General features: G+C 40.5%; 1 protein-coding gene across 3 annotated transcripts in view; it reads left to right on the top strand.

The window, feature by feature from the left end:
• slc66a2 (solute carrier family 66 member 2) overlaps positions 1-16731 on the top strand; it is a 46497-nt gene that overhangs the window by 9444 nt on the left and 20322 nt on the right. The window lies entirely within an intron of this gene.

The raw sequence follows: 16731 nt of genomic DNA, 5'->3' as shown, positions 1-16731 counted from the left end.
GGGTTTGCGCATTCCAAAGTCTTAATTATAGTGATTTTTTTTAAAAATTGAGTTTTACGTGCCTATGCAAACTCAGCCAAGACAGGTAAGTGTTGAAGATGCCATTAAATTTTGTATTATATCACATTCAATTTAGTCTCTGTTTTGAATGTGTTTTAGGCCAAGGATACATGATATTCTGGCAGTTGTGGTTATTTATTTTGAGAGATTTTATTCACATTTGCTGTCCTGGCTACAAGGAAAGCAACTTAAAATATTATTCACAAAGCTGTCTATTGTAAACAAGTGACAGTTTTCAATTTAAGTTGAATTTGAAGATGTAGGTATCAAATGGCCTTTGTCGACCCACAATAGCATAGCTTACCATGTGATTTCATGAAATGATTGCAAATTACTTTCTATTCTATCAGATGACTTCTATGTCAAGTCTGCAAATTGATAAAGAGTAACTTTTTAAAATTTGCAGACTTGACACAGATTTGCACTCGTGCTATTTTTAAAGTTTGAAAATGGTATAAAGTTGTTAACCAGTTTGGAACATGTTGATTGAGCCAGCCAAGTAATTGAATTATATATTTTAAATATTGATAAAAACAGTGTAATATATACTTTTAAAAAAAAATGTAATTTTAAGGAGTATGTATTTGTCCAATACCTTATCATTCTAATAGACCACAGACATTTAAGAAGAATTAACAAAATTCAGTTGAGATGCAAAATAGTGTGCACTTTTGATGTATTCAAGGGTTCTCAGATTGTTCTGGAAAGGATAATATTTGAATATGATATTTTAAAAGACATGACATTTATTTGTCTTGGATGATATTATTACTAGGAGAAAGTGAGGACTGCAGATGCTGGAGATCGGAGCTGAAAATGTGTTGCTGGAAAAGCGCAGGTCAGGCAGCATCCAAGGAGCAGGAGAATCGACGTTTCGGGCATGCGGCTCATGCCCGAAACGTCGATTCTCCTGCTCCTTGGATGCTGCCTGACCTGCTGCACTTTTCCAGCAACACAGTTTCAGCTCTGATATTATTACTATTCAATAATTTAGCATTGTTAATACAATTAATCTTGGCGCTTTTTGTGTTGTATCTTGGGATATTTTAAGTATGTAGTTCAACTAAAATCTGTGTCCTCACTTGTCTCCTTCAGGAGCTCATTTGTTAGTGAGAATGTGACAAATTGGCAGCAAGCCAGTAGCATGACTTATTTTGTGACAACCCCTCTATAACCTTGCAAGCTTTTTGACAAAATAGGGTTGCAGTGGAGAACAGAATTTGCTGACCTTGTTGCGTTGGTGACACTGAATCAGTTTTATGTTTTCCTTGTAAGCTTCAGGAATATTGCAGTGGGAAAACCTAATTGTTCTAGTGATCTAATTTTAATGAAGTGAATTTTTGCAAATTTTACATTGACTTATTGAAGATTTGCAGGTTGAATACAGTTGTGCGATATATTATGAAATACTGCTTATTTAAAACATACACTGAGTGTAGAAATCCTAGGCAGGGCACTGCAATAGTGATTTTTTTGTTGTTTTCGAATGGATTAACTCTGAGCCTTTAACATCAAACCCGTTTTCTCAGATGTAACCAGCTTTCAAACCACCATACGCAAACCTTGCAAATATGAATGCAGCTTTGTTATCCCTTTTGACTACTCAAAAGAAAACATTGCTGCTGTTACACTACTTTTCATTTGTGTACAGTGACAGAAACAACATGCTAGTAAGTCAACAAATACAGAAATGTAATGACATTGTCAACCAATTGGATTCTCTAATGACTGCAATAAAATTCCCCCAATTTGAAAATTTGTACTTTAAACAAGCTGGTATGAAGTAGAAGATACCTAATCCTTTTACAGTTTATGTAGAGAGCTCCTTTGTTTTTGTAAGCCCACAGAGAAATTTACCACTGTTAGTACTAATATGGATAGAGTGAAAGTTTATTTCTATTCTTCTATTCACCTTTGTTTTTACTTAATTGCTCTGTTCTATGGTCGTTGTGAAGTTTTTGTTTGTTTTAACCTTCTGTTTGCTGCTAAAATGTAGAAATGAGAGGCCCAGCATCTCTAGATTTATATGCTAATTTAGCATTCATTTCATTAAGCATTATTTTAAGCTAGTTCGAACTTGAATATTGCTGGAAAAACTCACATTGCCAAAGCTTTATGTTTTGCGCTCCTCAGAACAATTTGCAAGAAAACCGATTTCAGGGAAAGACACATTTATGTTGTATGAGAGGGACGTCTTGATTGTTTTGCCAGTGAACTCTGGTAGAATTGTTATAGAGAATGTACCAGTTAATGTTAAGTAAACAGTTAGCAGGCAGGTTGACTCAATACTTCCCAGGACAAGATTTGCATCTTGTAGTTTAGGACCATCCTTAAGAAGGAAATCAGGAAAGCAAAGAGGCAACGTGAGGTAGCATTGGCAGATAAGGTTAAAAATAATCTAAAGTGATTCTGCAACTACATTAAGAGTGAGCGGGTAACTAGAGAGAGGGTACGGCCCCTTAAAGATCAAAGAGATCATTTTTGTGTCGAACCCCAGAAGATGGGAGAGATATTAATGTTTCATGTCAGTTTTTACTGTGGAGAAAGAAATAGAGTTAGAGAACTCTGGGAAATAAAAACAAAATTATGTTTTAAAAACAGTTCATATTGCAGAAGAGGAAATTCTGGAGATCTTAGAACATAGAACATTACAGTGCAGTACAGACCCTTCGGCCCTCGATGTAGCACTGACCTGTGAAACCAATCTGAAGCCCATCTAACCCACACAATTCCATTTTCATCTATATGTTTATCCAATGACCATTTAAATGCTCTTAAAGTTGATGAGCCTACTGCTATTGCAGGCAAGTCGTTCCACACCTCTACTACTCTGAGTAAAGAAACTACCTCTGATATCTGTCCTATATCTGTCACCCCTCAATTTAAAGCTATGTCCCTGTGTGCTCGCCTTCAAAGGAAAAAGGCCCTCACTGTCCATCCTATCTAACCCTCTTATCATATGTCTCAATTAAGTCACCTCTCAACCGTCTCTCTAATGAAAGCAGCCTCAAGTCCCTCAGCCTTTTCTCAGACCTTCCTTCCACACCAGGCAATATCCCAGTAAATCTCCTCTGAACCCCTTCCTATAATGCGGTGATCAGAACTGGACGCAATACTCGAAGTGCAGCCACACCAGAGTTTTGTACAGCTGCAACATGACCTTGTGGCTCCGAAACTCAATCTCTACCAATAAAAACGAACACACCATATGCTGCCTTAACAGCCCTATCAACCTGGGTGGCAACTTTCAGGGATCTATGTACCTGGACACCCAGCTCTCCCTGCACATCTACACTATTAGCCCAGTACTCTTTATTCCTGTTGCTCCTTCCAAAGTGAATCACCTCACACTTTTCCGCATTAAACTCCATTTGCCACCCCTCAGCCCAGCTCTGCAACTTATCTATGTCCCTCTGTAATCTGCAGTATCCTTCGGCTCTAATCTTACTCTAGTCTGTCATTCTTTTATTTCTGATATACCTATAGAAAGCTTTACAATTTTCCTTGATCCTATCTGCCAAAGACTTCAGTGTCCCCTCCTGGCTCTTAGCTCTCTCATTTAGGTCTTTCCTGGCTAACTTGTAACTCTCAAGTGCTCTAACTGATCCTTATGTTAGAAAGTCTCATTCTAACATAAGCTGCCTTCTTCCTCTTGACAAGCAATTCAATGTCTTTAGTAAACCACGGCTCCCTCGATCGACCACTTCCTCCCTATCTGACAGTTACATATTTATCAAGGACACACAGTAGTTGTTTCTTGAATAAACTCCACATTTCAATTGTGCCCATCCTCTACAGTTTCTTTCCCTATCCAATGCATCCTAACTCTTGCCTAATTGATTAATATTTGCCTTCCCCCATCTAAAACTCTTGCCCTACAGTATATACCTATTACTTTCCATCGCTAAAGTAAACATAACCAAATTGTGGTCACTATCACAATCTATCTTCCTTTGTAGATTTGCTCTTAAGGTCGGTGTTAATGTTTTTCTCTGTGCAAGCTCCTTCTCTAGATAGGTACCTCTCAGAGTTCTGACCAGCAGCCTACATTTGTTGGTCTTCTGACAGTTCTCCCTCAACTCAGCGAGTCATGAGTTCATGGAATGCCCTGCCAGTAGCAGTGGTGGACTCTCCCTCTTTATGGGCATTTAAACAGGCATTGGATAGGCATATGGAGGATAGTGGGCTAGTGTAGGTTAGGTGGGCTTGGATCGGCGCAACATCGAGGGCCAAAGGGCCTGTACTGCGCTGTATTGTTCTATGTTCTATGTTCTAACTGTTCAATTTTTACTGATCTTCTACCCGCAAAGCATCTGATTATGTCATTGGCTTTAAGTATTGTCAATATACTAAATTCAAACTTGATTGGAGTTTGGTTTGTTTTGGGGTATAATTTAAACTGATTGGCCTAATTCAAATTCGTTTTTGTCCCCAGGCAACCAGCTACACTAGCTGCTGGACCAAAAGGTTACATTATATCTTGTTCAGAACATTTAGTGCTGTCAGGTAGTTCTGCTAGCTTTCTTAAAGGTACAGTACACCCACTTCTTCATAACAGAACAGATTTACCAGGATGTTGCCAAGTATGGAATGGTTCATGAGTTTTAAAGAAAAGTTGGATAGACTGAGACTCTTTTTCACTGGAGCATAGGAGGTTGAGAGGTGACCTTATAGAGATTAATAAAATCATGTGGAGTATAGATAAGGTGAATGGTAGGTGGTTTTTCTTCCCTAGGATAGGGGATTTCAAGACTAAGGAGCACATTTTTAGGGTGAGAGGGGAGAAATTTATAAAAGGCATGGGGCAATTTTTTTTCACACAGTGGTTTGCGTGTGGGATGAACTTTGAGGATGTGGTGGATGTGGGTTTAAAAGACATTTGGATAAGAACATAAATAAGAAATGTTTGGATAGGAATGGGCTAAGAGCAGGCAGGTGGGACAGTTCAGTTTGGAATTATGTTCGGCATGGACTGCTTGGACTGAAGGGTCTGTTTCCGTGCTGCATTACTGTATGCCCCTGTGCTCTATAGTAAACATTGGGTCCCTCGTAAAAACTTGTTTGCTTTAGATTGTGCAGTATGGAGTACATGGTGTCAGAGGAGATTTTGATTCTCTTTTCAACCTGTTTAATTTTCTGAGAAAAGGTTGAAATATTTTGCTTGAATTGCAAATTGGATGCAACTCGTAAGATACCTATCGGATGTTAAACCATTCGAGTTTGACTAGTTGTTTACCCTGCTTCGAATTTCTATGTTTCCAGCAGCTCTGACACCATGCTTTACATTTATTGCATTTTGGGGAGAGAGGTGAAGTTTGTTTTTTTTTAATAAGAAAGAAATGCTTACATTTATATAATATCTTCTGTGATCTCCAATGTCCCAAAAGCAATTAAGTAGTGGTAACTTTTAAAGGTAGGAAATATGACAGCCAGTTTATGCACCAGAAACTCTCATAAACAACTGAGATATTTTGGTTGATGGATAAATATTGGTTTTGCTGTTCTTTGAAATATTGTCATGTGATCTTTTAGGTCCACCCAAGAGGGTAGAAGGGCTTCCGTTAAATAAATCATCCAAAATGGGCACCTTTGACATTGCTGCATTCCCTCAATACTGCAATGGAGTATTAATATAGATTTTGTGATCAAATATGTGAAATGGAATTAAATGAGGTTTTAGGTAATCTTTCATTTAACAAGGCATCTTCTGTAAAATTTATAAACTTGAACTTTGAAGACAATTGAAGTGGATAAAGCAAGTTTTTAACTTAATTGGAATATACTGTTGGCAAGCTGAGAGTTGCATGATTATTTCATGCTGTGAGATTCAAACTATCAAAAAGCACGCAATTATTTTTCTCAAATTGCAAGGTATTAAGTGTGTAAAAACAATTGTCCGGTAGTAGGGACTTGTAGGAAGAGTTAATATTAAGCTGTACAGTCAACTTGTCCATCATAAATGCAGATTTTATGTTTTATGGCACAAAAAGTCATTTAACTGAAATTTTGATTATCAAAAAATTACTGAATGAGAATTGCAAAAATGTATCGAGTATCGGTGTCTGTTGCAGGCTGCAGCGCAACATTGACAGGATGCAGAGCTGGGCAAATGGAGTTCAACCTGGATAAATGCGAAGTGATGCATTTTGGAAGGTCAAACTTGAATGCTGAATATGGGATTAAAGATAGGATTCTTGACAATGTGTTGGAACAGCAGGATCTTGGTGTTCAAGTACATAGATCCCTCAAAGTTGCCACCCAAGTGGATAGGGTTGTTAAGAAAGCATATGGTGTTTTGGCTTTCATTAACAGGTGGATCGAGTTTAAGAGCCGCAAAGTTTTTTTGCAGCTATATAAAACCTTGGTGAGACCACACTTGGAATATTGTGTCCAGTTCTGGTGGCCCTATTATAGGAAAGTATGGAGGCTTTGGATAGGGTGCAAAGAAGGTTTACCAAGATGCTGCCTGGACTGGAGGGCTTGTCTTACAAAGAGAGGTTGACTCAGCTCAGACTTTTCTCTCTGGAGAGAAGGAGAAAGAGAGGTAACCTGATTGAGGTGTACAAGATAATGAGAGGCATGGATAGAGTCAATATCCAGAGACTTTTCCCCAGGACACGTTTGACTGGCACGAGGGGTCATAGTTTTAAGGTGTTAGGAGGAAGGTATAGAGGAGACGTCAGAGGTAGGTTCTTTACACAGAGAGTTGTGAATGCATGGCATGCGTTGCCAGCAGTGGTGGTGGAAGCAGAGTCAATAGGGACATTCAAGCGATTGCTGGACATGCACATGGACAGCAATGAATTGAGGGGTGCGTTAGTTAGGTTATTTTATTTTAATTTAGGATTAATCCTTAGCACAACATCTTGGACGGGAGGGCCTGTTCTGTCATGTACTTTTCTATGTTCTATGTTCTAACTTTTGTTTGGAGTCCATTATTTAATACAAACAAAAAAATATGTAATGCAGTCTTGATCCTGTAGGAGTCAGTATTTGATAATGATTGGTATAATTGTAGGACACTTGTTTTATCTTTATGCAAGCAGATGATATGGACGTGAATGCATTTTCATTGTAGATGTTGTATCTAAAAGTTTGATTTTTCATGACTTGGCCTATTTTATCAAAATATGGATCCAGTATTGCTTAAAGGAATTGCTAACCATTTTAATTCTATTTCAAGTTTTAACTTTAAAATGATTTTTATAATTCTGTACATGGTAATAACTCAGCTTGCACCTAAACCATGCTTTGATGTGAATACCATCCTTTGACTTGATGTTGAGTGTGGAGAAGTTGAACTAGTACTAGTAGTAAGTTGAACAATTTTAGAAGTTTCAAATATTTTGTTCATACTATTAGTTTTTTTAAATAGGAAATTTCAGTCATTGCCAGCTACTTAACTTTTACCATTTAATTCCCCAAACCACCAAATCAGTGGCAAATGGCTAAGTGGACTTGACAGCAAGTCCAACTACTCTAGGAACATGACTAGGTCATTTAGCCTGTTAAGCCTGCTCCACTATTCAGTTAGACCATGGCTAATCATCTGCCCTCGATGCCGCTTGTACATACTGTATTTCTGTTCCTTGATGACATTACTGTCCAGAAAGCTCAATGATTGAGCTTTGACAGCCATGTGGGGTAGAGAATTCCACTAATTCCTCCTTATTCTCAGTCTTGAATAGCCTGCCACATATCCTCAGATTATATGCCCTGATTTTTGAATCACCAGCCTGGAAAACCTTTAATTGAAATCTGCCCTTCCAAGTACTAGCAAAACTGTAAGGTGGTTTAAAGATAAACAACTTGTGCTAATTTTAAAAAAATCAATTATACAGTAAAGACAGTGAGATTTAAATTGACCTGTGCAGCATCTATTTTTCAAGCATTGTGTGGCCTCCCAAGGTCTCAAATGAAAGGAAGGAAATAAAACAACTCACCATCTTGGCTAAGGGCATCCGTGAAATGTTCATTATCCACAGTTGAAGCCGGAGTTGGCTCCTTTGCGTAAACAAATAAGGGGCCAAAGGATGTCAGAGGACCAACTGCAATATTGATTTGCCCCGAGGTAACTAGTACTGAGGAATACCAACCCTCAACATTGCACAAGTAAAGAATTATTAAATACTTCATATTGTTGGAATATCCCTTTGTCTCTATTAATCTAACCTTCAGTTCTTTTTAGCACTTCTGACAAACTGTTTCATCTTATAAATGGATCTGAAACTGAGCTGTAAAATGCAGTTTACAGATTGAATTAGTACAACGTGTCTGAGCATACACATTAAACATACATAATAAAATTTTATTGGTCAGGAGCAGCTGTATCTTTCCCACTTTCAACTCTAAAATAAAGCCTTAAAGCAACAATGTAAAACATAATAACATGTTAACTGCAGAACTGAGATGATTTTCTTGCCTAAATTTATTATTTTTATCAACATCACAACCAACTGCCTTTTTGACCAAGGTATCACGCTCAGTTCTGTCCTGTCAGCACATAGATTTGCACAATACTAAATAATAATACAGAGCCTGAAACCTAGTTTATTCCCCAGCTGAGGAATATTAAGGACAACTTTCACTTATATTATCTAACTCGGCACAGACGAGAAGTGTTTCTTACTACAACATTGAATTATCTAGAACTATTGGAGGTCAAAATTAAGTTTGAGACAAAAAAACTGCAGATGTTGGAATTCAAGGTAGACCAGCAGGAGATTGGAAGAACACAGCAAGCCAAGCAACATCAGGAGGTGGAGAAGTTAAAGTTTCAGGTCACACCCAAAATGTTGACTTTTCTGCCTTCTGATGCTGCCTGGCTTGCTGTGTTCTTCCAGGCTCTTGCTTGTCTACTCAAAATTAAGTTTGAGCTGCAAAATAGTGAAATATGTAGAAGATGAATGCACGTGCATATAGAGAAGGTCCCATGGATTTAAGTATTTTCTTAAAACTGTTAGGTTCTATGTGAAACTGGATGGCTGATGGTTCCACCTGATCACCACTGAAAATGCAAAAAATAACAATTTATTCAGGGGAGGAAAAAAAAATTCTTCTCAGCAGTGCCATTCCCCTAATTCACTCCCACTTGATTTTATTGTCAGTCTAATTAAACATGGTATAGCAGGGAGCTCGTAGTCACTCCAAATTCCTCCAAATGGTGTTCCAGCTGATAAATGCCAGGCATTAAATGAGAACTGTTTAAAATCTCGCAGATGCAATAGACAAGCAACACTTCGTTTAGTATGTAGTTTTATATATCACAAATGTTAGATGTATTTTAATTATTTATTTTACAAATGTTTAAATTCTTGTTTTGCAAATTTATACATCTTTCGTTTGCAGCTGTTGAGGGTATGAGTATCCTGAATTGTTGTGTTTCATGATTTGAATCTCTACATAATTTTTAAAATATTAAGATAAGCAGCAAAATCACTACTAACAAATTTGACAAAAGCTGTGTACAGAAACATTTTCCAAAGGTTCTGCAGTACGGGATGATTCTTCAGACAAATTACTATGCTATTGCACTCTTTCAATGATTTAAGATGACAAAAGACATGACAAGAAGATCAAGTGGCTATAACAAAGTCAGTCAAATCTTCATGACCTGGAACCAGCTACCTGTTGATTAGCAGAAGTGACTGTAGGTCAGCAAGGTGACCGATGCACAGTTGTGCTATTTGCTGCAAAGGTAGCTGCTTTCAATCTGTGCCATTGAATTAGTATTATTATGGATACAAAAGTTGACTTGTACATTTGAACTTTTGTGCTGCTTCAGTTTTCGAAGCTAGTAAAAATGAATCTCTGGTAGAATTTGCCAAATGCCTGTTCTCAGTGATGCATCACTAAGCATAGAATGTTCAGTTAATTCATTGTCTACATCTACAAGTAGAAATATATCTATGTGGGTGCTTGCAATATTAATGAAAGGGATGCAGAGTGTCCTTCCTGCTCTGGCTTACATCAGAAAGCATGCCTACAGTTACCCATACCCTTGTTTATAGAAAAATGATTAATATTTGGTTTCTGTTTTCAAGAACAGCATCTTTCTAAAAAAGGTGCTATTTGCATGGGCTGGTTTTGTGCATGAGAGTACGAATCTATGGTCCTATCCTGGAAATGTGTAACTTTACCAACCTCTTTGCTCTTAATTATGATACAGGCTGGTATCGTTCAAGTAAGTTAAGAGCTTGCCATTTTAGAACCCACATCAACTTTGCATGCTTCCTTGCCTAGCATTGTAGCGTAATGGATGTATTTATTGTATTCTTCAAAATTCCCTAGATTCTAGAATTATCCCAGCGTATTGACTATATATGTCAGTTAACACTATCACTGGAAGACTTCTAGAATCTGTTGTTAAGGTGGTCCTAGTAGAACCTTTAGGAAATTGCAGTACATTCAGGGAGAGTCTGCATGGTTCTGTAAAAGGGAATTATGTTTGACAACTTTATATTAAAATTCTTTTGCGGATATAACAGGTGTGGTAGATCCAGAGGTATTCAGTAAGTGTCATGTGAAGGATTAGTGCTCAAGATGAGCTCATGCTGTTGAGGGTAATTTAGCATGAATAGAGGATTTGTTAACTAGTAGTCAAAATTAAAAATCACACAACACCAGGTTATAGTCCAACAGGTTTAGTTGGAAGCACACTAGCTTTCAGAGCGACGCTCCTTCATCAGGTGATAGTGGAGGGCTCAATCCTAACACACAATTTATAGCAAAAATTTACAGTGTGATGTAACTGAAATTATACATTGAAAAATTGATTGTCTGTTAAACTTTTCATCTGTTAGAATACAGTGATAGTTTCACTTCTTTCATGTGTAAATCACAAAACCTTTTTTTTTAAAACGTTGCATTCTCGGGTTAGCTGTTAACGATGGTGATAGCTAGACAATATGTTGAAGCTGTTGGCCCCCTGTGTTCTCTGTCTATGCCATGATGTTTAGATCTAATCTAAAAAGTGAGATAATGGAGTTTTACATAAATTCATGCAGTTTTTGAGCTCAGAGTCCTACATGAATGCATGCAGTTTTTGAGCATAGTACAATGTAACCCTGCAAGTACAAATTCACCTCTCAAAATATGTGTGCATGTGGGTCTTTGTCTGTCTGTGTGTGTGTGTGTGTGTCTCTGTCTGTCTGTCTGTGTTGGGGGTTGTGAGTGTGAGAAAGTGTATGTGTGCATGTAGTGAGTGCAGAGTGTCTTAAGTCTGTGAGGGGGTGCGTGTGGGAGTGTGTGTGTCCGTGAGTATAGGAGTGCCTGTGTGTGTGTGTGTGTGTGTCTGTGTGCGTGTCTGTGTGTATAGAAGTGTGTGTGTGTGTAGTGCAATGGTCACCTGTATAGAACATAGAAGAATACAGCACAGTACAGGCCCTTCGGCCCTCGATGTTGCGCCGATCCAAGCCCACCTAACCTACACTAGCCCACTATCCTCCATATGCCTATCCAATGCCCGCTTAAATGCCCATAATGAGGGAGAGTCCACCACTGCTACTGGCAGGGCATTCCATGAACTCACGACTCGCTGAGTAAAGAACCTACCCCTAACATCTGTCCTATACCTACCCCCCTTAATTTAAAGCTATGCCCCCTTGTAATAGCTGACTCCATACGTGGAAAAAGATTCTCACTGTCGACCCTATCTAAACCCCTAATCATCTTGTACACCTCTATCAAGTCACCCCTAAACCTTCTTTTCTCCAATGAAAACAACCCCAAGTGCCTCAGCCTTTCCTCATATGATCTTTCTACCATGCCAGGCACCATCCTGGTAAACCTCCTCTGCACCCGTTCCAGTGCCTCCACATCCTTCCTATAGTATGGCAACCAAAACTGCACTCAATACTCCAGATGCGGCCGCACCAGAGTCTTATACAACTGCAACATGACCTCAGTACTCCGGAACTCAATTCCTCTACCAATAAAAGCCAGTACGCCATATGCCTTCTTCACCGCACTATTTACCTGGGTGGCAACTTTCAAAGATCTGTGTACATGGACACCAAGATCCCTCTGCTCATCCACACTACCAAGTATCCGACCATTAGCCCAGTACCCCATCTTTTTATTACTCTTACCAAAGTGAATCACCTCACACTTAGCTACATTGAACTCCATTTGCCACCTTTCTGCCCAGTTCTGCAGCTTATCTATATCCCGCTGTAACCTGCCACATCCTTCCTCACTGTCTACAACTCCTCCGACTTTCGTATCATCCGCAAACATGCTCACCCAACCTTCTAACCCCTCCTCCAGGTCATTTATAAAAATGACAAACAGCAATGGTCCCAAAACAGATCCTTGCGGAACACCGCTAGTGACGGCACTCCAAGATGAACCTTTGCCATCAACTACTACCCTCTGTCTTCTTCCAGCCAGCCAACTCCTAATCCAAACCTCCAACTCACCCTCAATGCCATACCTCCGTATTTTTTGCAGTAGTCTACCATGGGGAACCTTATCAAACGCCTTACTAAAATCCATATACACCACATCTACCGCTTTCCCCTCGTCCACGTCCTTAGTCACCTTCTCAAAGAATTCAATAAGGTTTGTGAGGCACGACCTGCCCTTCACAAAACCATGCTGACTATCCTTGATCACATTATTCCTATCCAGATGTTCATAAATCCTATCCCTTACAATTCTCTCTAAGATTTTGCCCACAACAGAAGTGAGACTCACCAGCCTATAGTTACTAGGGTTATCCCTACTCCCCTTCTTGAACAAGGGAACCACATTTGCTAGCCTCCAATCTTCTGGCACTACTCCTGTAGACAACAAGGACATAAAAATCAAGGCCAATGGCTCTGCAATCTCCTCCCTTGCTTCCCAGAGAATCCTAGGATAAATGCCATCAGGCCCAGGGGACTTATCTATTTTCACCCTTTCCAGAATTTCCAACACCTCTTCTCTACATACCTCAAAGCCATCCATTCTACTTAATTGTGACTCAGTATTCACATTGACAACAATGTCCTGTTCCTAATTGAATACTGACGAAAAGTATTCATTCAGTGTCTCCCCAATCTCTTCAGCCTCCACACGCAACTTCCCATTACTATCCTTGACTGGACCTATTCCTACCCTAGTCATTCTTTTATTCCTGACATACCTATAGAAAGCCTTAGGGTTTTCCCTAATCCTACCAACTAAGGACCTTTCATGTCCCCTCCTTGCTGCTCTTAGCTCTCTCTTCAGGTCCTTCCTGGCTACCTTATAACTCTCAATCGCCCCAATTGAACCTTCACGCCTCATCTTTACATAGGCCGCCCTCTTCCCTTTAACAAGGGATTCCAATTCCTTATTAAACCACGGCTCCCTCACACGACCCTTTCCTCCCTGCCTGACGGGTACATACTTATCAAGGACACTCAATAGTTGCTCCTTGAACAAGCTCCACATATCAATTACGCTCTTGCCTTGAAACTTACTTTTCCAAGCCACACATCCTAAGTCATGCCTCACCGCATCATAATTTCCCTGCCCCCAGCTATAACTCTTGCCCTGTAGTGCACACTTATCCCTCTCCATCACTAGAGTAAAAGTCACCGAATTGTGGTCACTGTCCCCAAAGTGCTCACCTACCTCTAATTCTAACACCTGGCCTGGTTCATTACCCAGAACCAAATCCAGTATGGCCTCACCTCTTGTTGGCCTATCTACATATTGTGTCAGGAAACCCTCCTGCACACATTGGACAAACACTGACCCATCTAACGAACTTGAGCTATAGCTTTCCCAATCAATATCAGGAAAGTTAAAGTCCCCCATAACAACCACCCTATTACTTTCACTCTTCTCTTGAATCATCCTCGCAATCCTTTCTTCTACGTTTCTAGGACTATTAGGAGGCCTGTAAAAAACTCCTAACAGGGTGAGCTCACCTTTCCTATTCCTAACCTCAGCCCAAACTACCTCAGATGGCGAGTCTTCATCCATCGTCCTTTCCACAGCTGTAATACTATCTTTGACAAGCAATGCCACACCTCCCCCTCTTTTACCCCCACCTCTGACCCTACTAAAACATTTAAACCCTGGAACCTGCAACAGCCAATCCTGTCCCTGTTCTACCCATGTCTCCGTAATAGCCACAACATCGAAGTCCCAGGTACCAACCCACGCTGCAAGTTCACCTACCTTATTTCGTATACTTCTTGCATTGAAGTATACACACTTAAGCCACTTTCCTGTTTACAGGCACCCTCCTTTGAAATTGATGCCATGTTCCTAACCTCCCTACACTCCAGGTCCTGCACCCTAAAGCTACAGTCTGGGTTCCCATGCCCCTGCAGAGTTAGTTTAAACCACCCCCAAGAGCACTAGCAAACCTCCCACCAAGGATACTGGTGCCCCTCAGGTTCAGGTGCAGACCATCCTGTTTTTGAGGTCCCACCTTCCCCAGAAAGAACCCCAGTTATCCAAATACCGGAATCCCTCCCTCCTGCACCATCCCTGTAGCCACGCATTTAACTGTTCTCTCTCCCTATTCCTCGACTCTCTATCACATGGCACGGGTAACAAACCAGAGACAACAACTCTGTTCGTTCTAACTTTGAGCTTCCAACCTAGCTCCCTAAAAGCCTGCCTAACATCCTCAGCGCTCCTCCTACCTATGTCATTGGTGCCAATGTGGACCACGACTTCAGGCGCTCTCCCTCCCCCTTAAGGACCCGGAAAACACGATCAGAGACATCACGTACCCTTGCACCTGGGAGGCAACATATCAAACGTGTCTCTCTCGTTCCCACAAAACCGCCTATCTGTGCCCCGAACTATCGAGTCCCCAATTAATATTGCTCTGCTCTTCTCCACCCTTCCCTTCTGAGTAACGGGGACAGGCTCCGTGCCAGAGGCCTGAGCCCCGTTACTTACCCTGGTAAGTCGTTTCCCCCCCCACAAGTATCCAAAACGGTATACTTGTTCTTGAGGGGAACGGCCGCAGGGGGTCCCTGCACTGGCTGCTTCCTCCCAGTCCCCCTCACTGTCACCCATCTATCTGCCATCTTTGGAGTTACTACTTCCCTAAAGCTCCGATCTATGACCCCCTCCGCCTCCCGAATGATCCTAAGTTCATCCAACTCCAGCTCCAGTTCCCTAACACGGTCTTGGAGGAGCTGGAGATTGGTGCACTTCCTGCAAGTGTAATCAGCAGGGATGTCCATGGCATCCCTCACCTCAAACATGTTGCAAGAGGAACATTGCACTCCCTTCACTGCCATCCCTCTGAAAGTAACCTTTTATAAAAAAAAAAGGGTCTAAAGAATACAACAAGCAAAATGCAGCACTTACCTACTTACCACAATGGGTCTTATTATTTAGGTTAGAGGAGGAGGGCGGGTGGGAGGCACTACCTCTGTAGTGCCTCAGGTTCTTCTCCTGCGCGCTTTTAAAGGGAAACAAAAACCTACCCGGCTGCCCCTCTGGTCTTCGTCACTTCCCCCTGCTGCTCCCGCTCTTTCTGTGAAGAGAGAAAAAAACCACCGCTGCCCGCTACCGGTAAGTAATTTTAAAACAAACTGTCTTACCTTAGCTGCTGCTCGCACTCAAAGTGCTGTAATGTGACGTGAACCCAAGGTCCCGGTTGAGGCCCTCCCTATGGGTACCGATCTTAGCTATCAGCCTCTGCTCAGCCACTTTCCTCTGCTGCCTGTCCCGAAGTCCACCTTGGAGGATGGTCACCCGAAGGTCCGAGGCTGAATGTCCTGGACCACTGAAGTGTTCCCCAACTGGGAGGGAACCCTCCTGTCTGTTGAATGTCAGTAGTCAAAATGAATGGGACCACACTGCATCCATGCTACAGCAGACTCCATAGGAGTCAGCCAGGGAATTGAAACTTCTGTTGAGCAATTCCTTTGAATCAGGAACACTCTGAATTTTCCAACTGGAAGGGGTATTTTCAAAGGTTCTAATTCAGATAAAAAGTGTAACAGTCTCCCAGGAAAATTTGTAGAAGTAAAGCACTATTTTAAATACTGGTTAAATATTACAATGAATCCTCAAATTAACAGCAGATAGGGTTGGAAGCATGGAGGAGTAAAATGGGAAGTGTCTGCTATGCTGGGGCCAGTGGGAACAACGAGTCAAGATTTAGGAAAAATTATAGCATTATAGTCCTAAAGTGCAATGTAGGGGTGGTTTGTACCTGGCCAGAGTAGAGTGGCACATGTCTGTTAACACAAAATGATCGATAAGTGGAAAGTAGAATTAAAAGCAGGACTTAAAACAAAATAGCAGACAGAAACTAAGCAAAATTGCCTGCTCATACACAGTAAAATGTAATGATACCATTGAGTAAGCCACAGTAAAAACGACCCAACATGTTCCCATTTGAAACAGTTCTGATAAGGAGACCTAAGGTCCGATAAATGCTTAACTCCAGCCACATTAAATGAAAGAATAATTGTCCCAGTAAATGAAAGAACACCCAAGTGCAAGATGCAGCCTATTAACTCCCTAATAGTCTACCAGAACAACAGTTAAAGTTACTTTTTAGTGAATAATTGTTTCTTTGAAATTAATTACTCTGCAATATAGTTACATCTAACCGAAACATTTATGCCTATTTGTGAAAGTTAATAAGCTTTAGAAAATGTCTTCACTCTGCCCTGAACAAAATAGATTGTTCACAGCCCATTAATCACAAAGTACTAAGAGTAG

The sequence above is a fragment of the Chiloscyllium plagiosum genome, unplaced genomic scaffold (assembly GCF_037043375.1).
Source record: "Chiloscyllium plagiosum isolate Xiang-an unplaced genomic scaffold, Cpla_swu_hap1 HiC_scaffold_4, whole genome shotgun sequence".
Classification (NCBI taxonomy): Eukaryota; Metazoa; Chordata; class Chondrichthyes; order Orectolobiformes; family Hemiscylliidae; genus Chiloscyllium; species Chiloscyllium plagiosum.
Note: the sequence above shows the minus strand (reverse complement) of the source record. Positions and strands in the feature narration are given on the sequence as shown.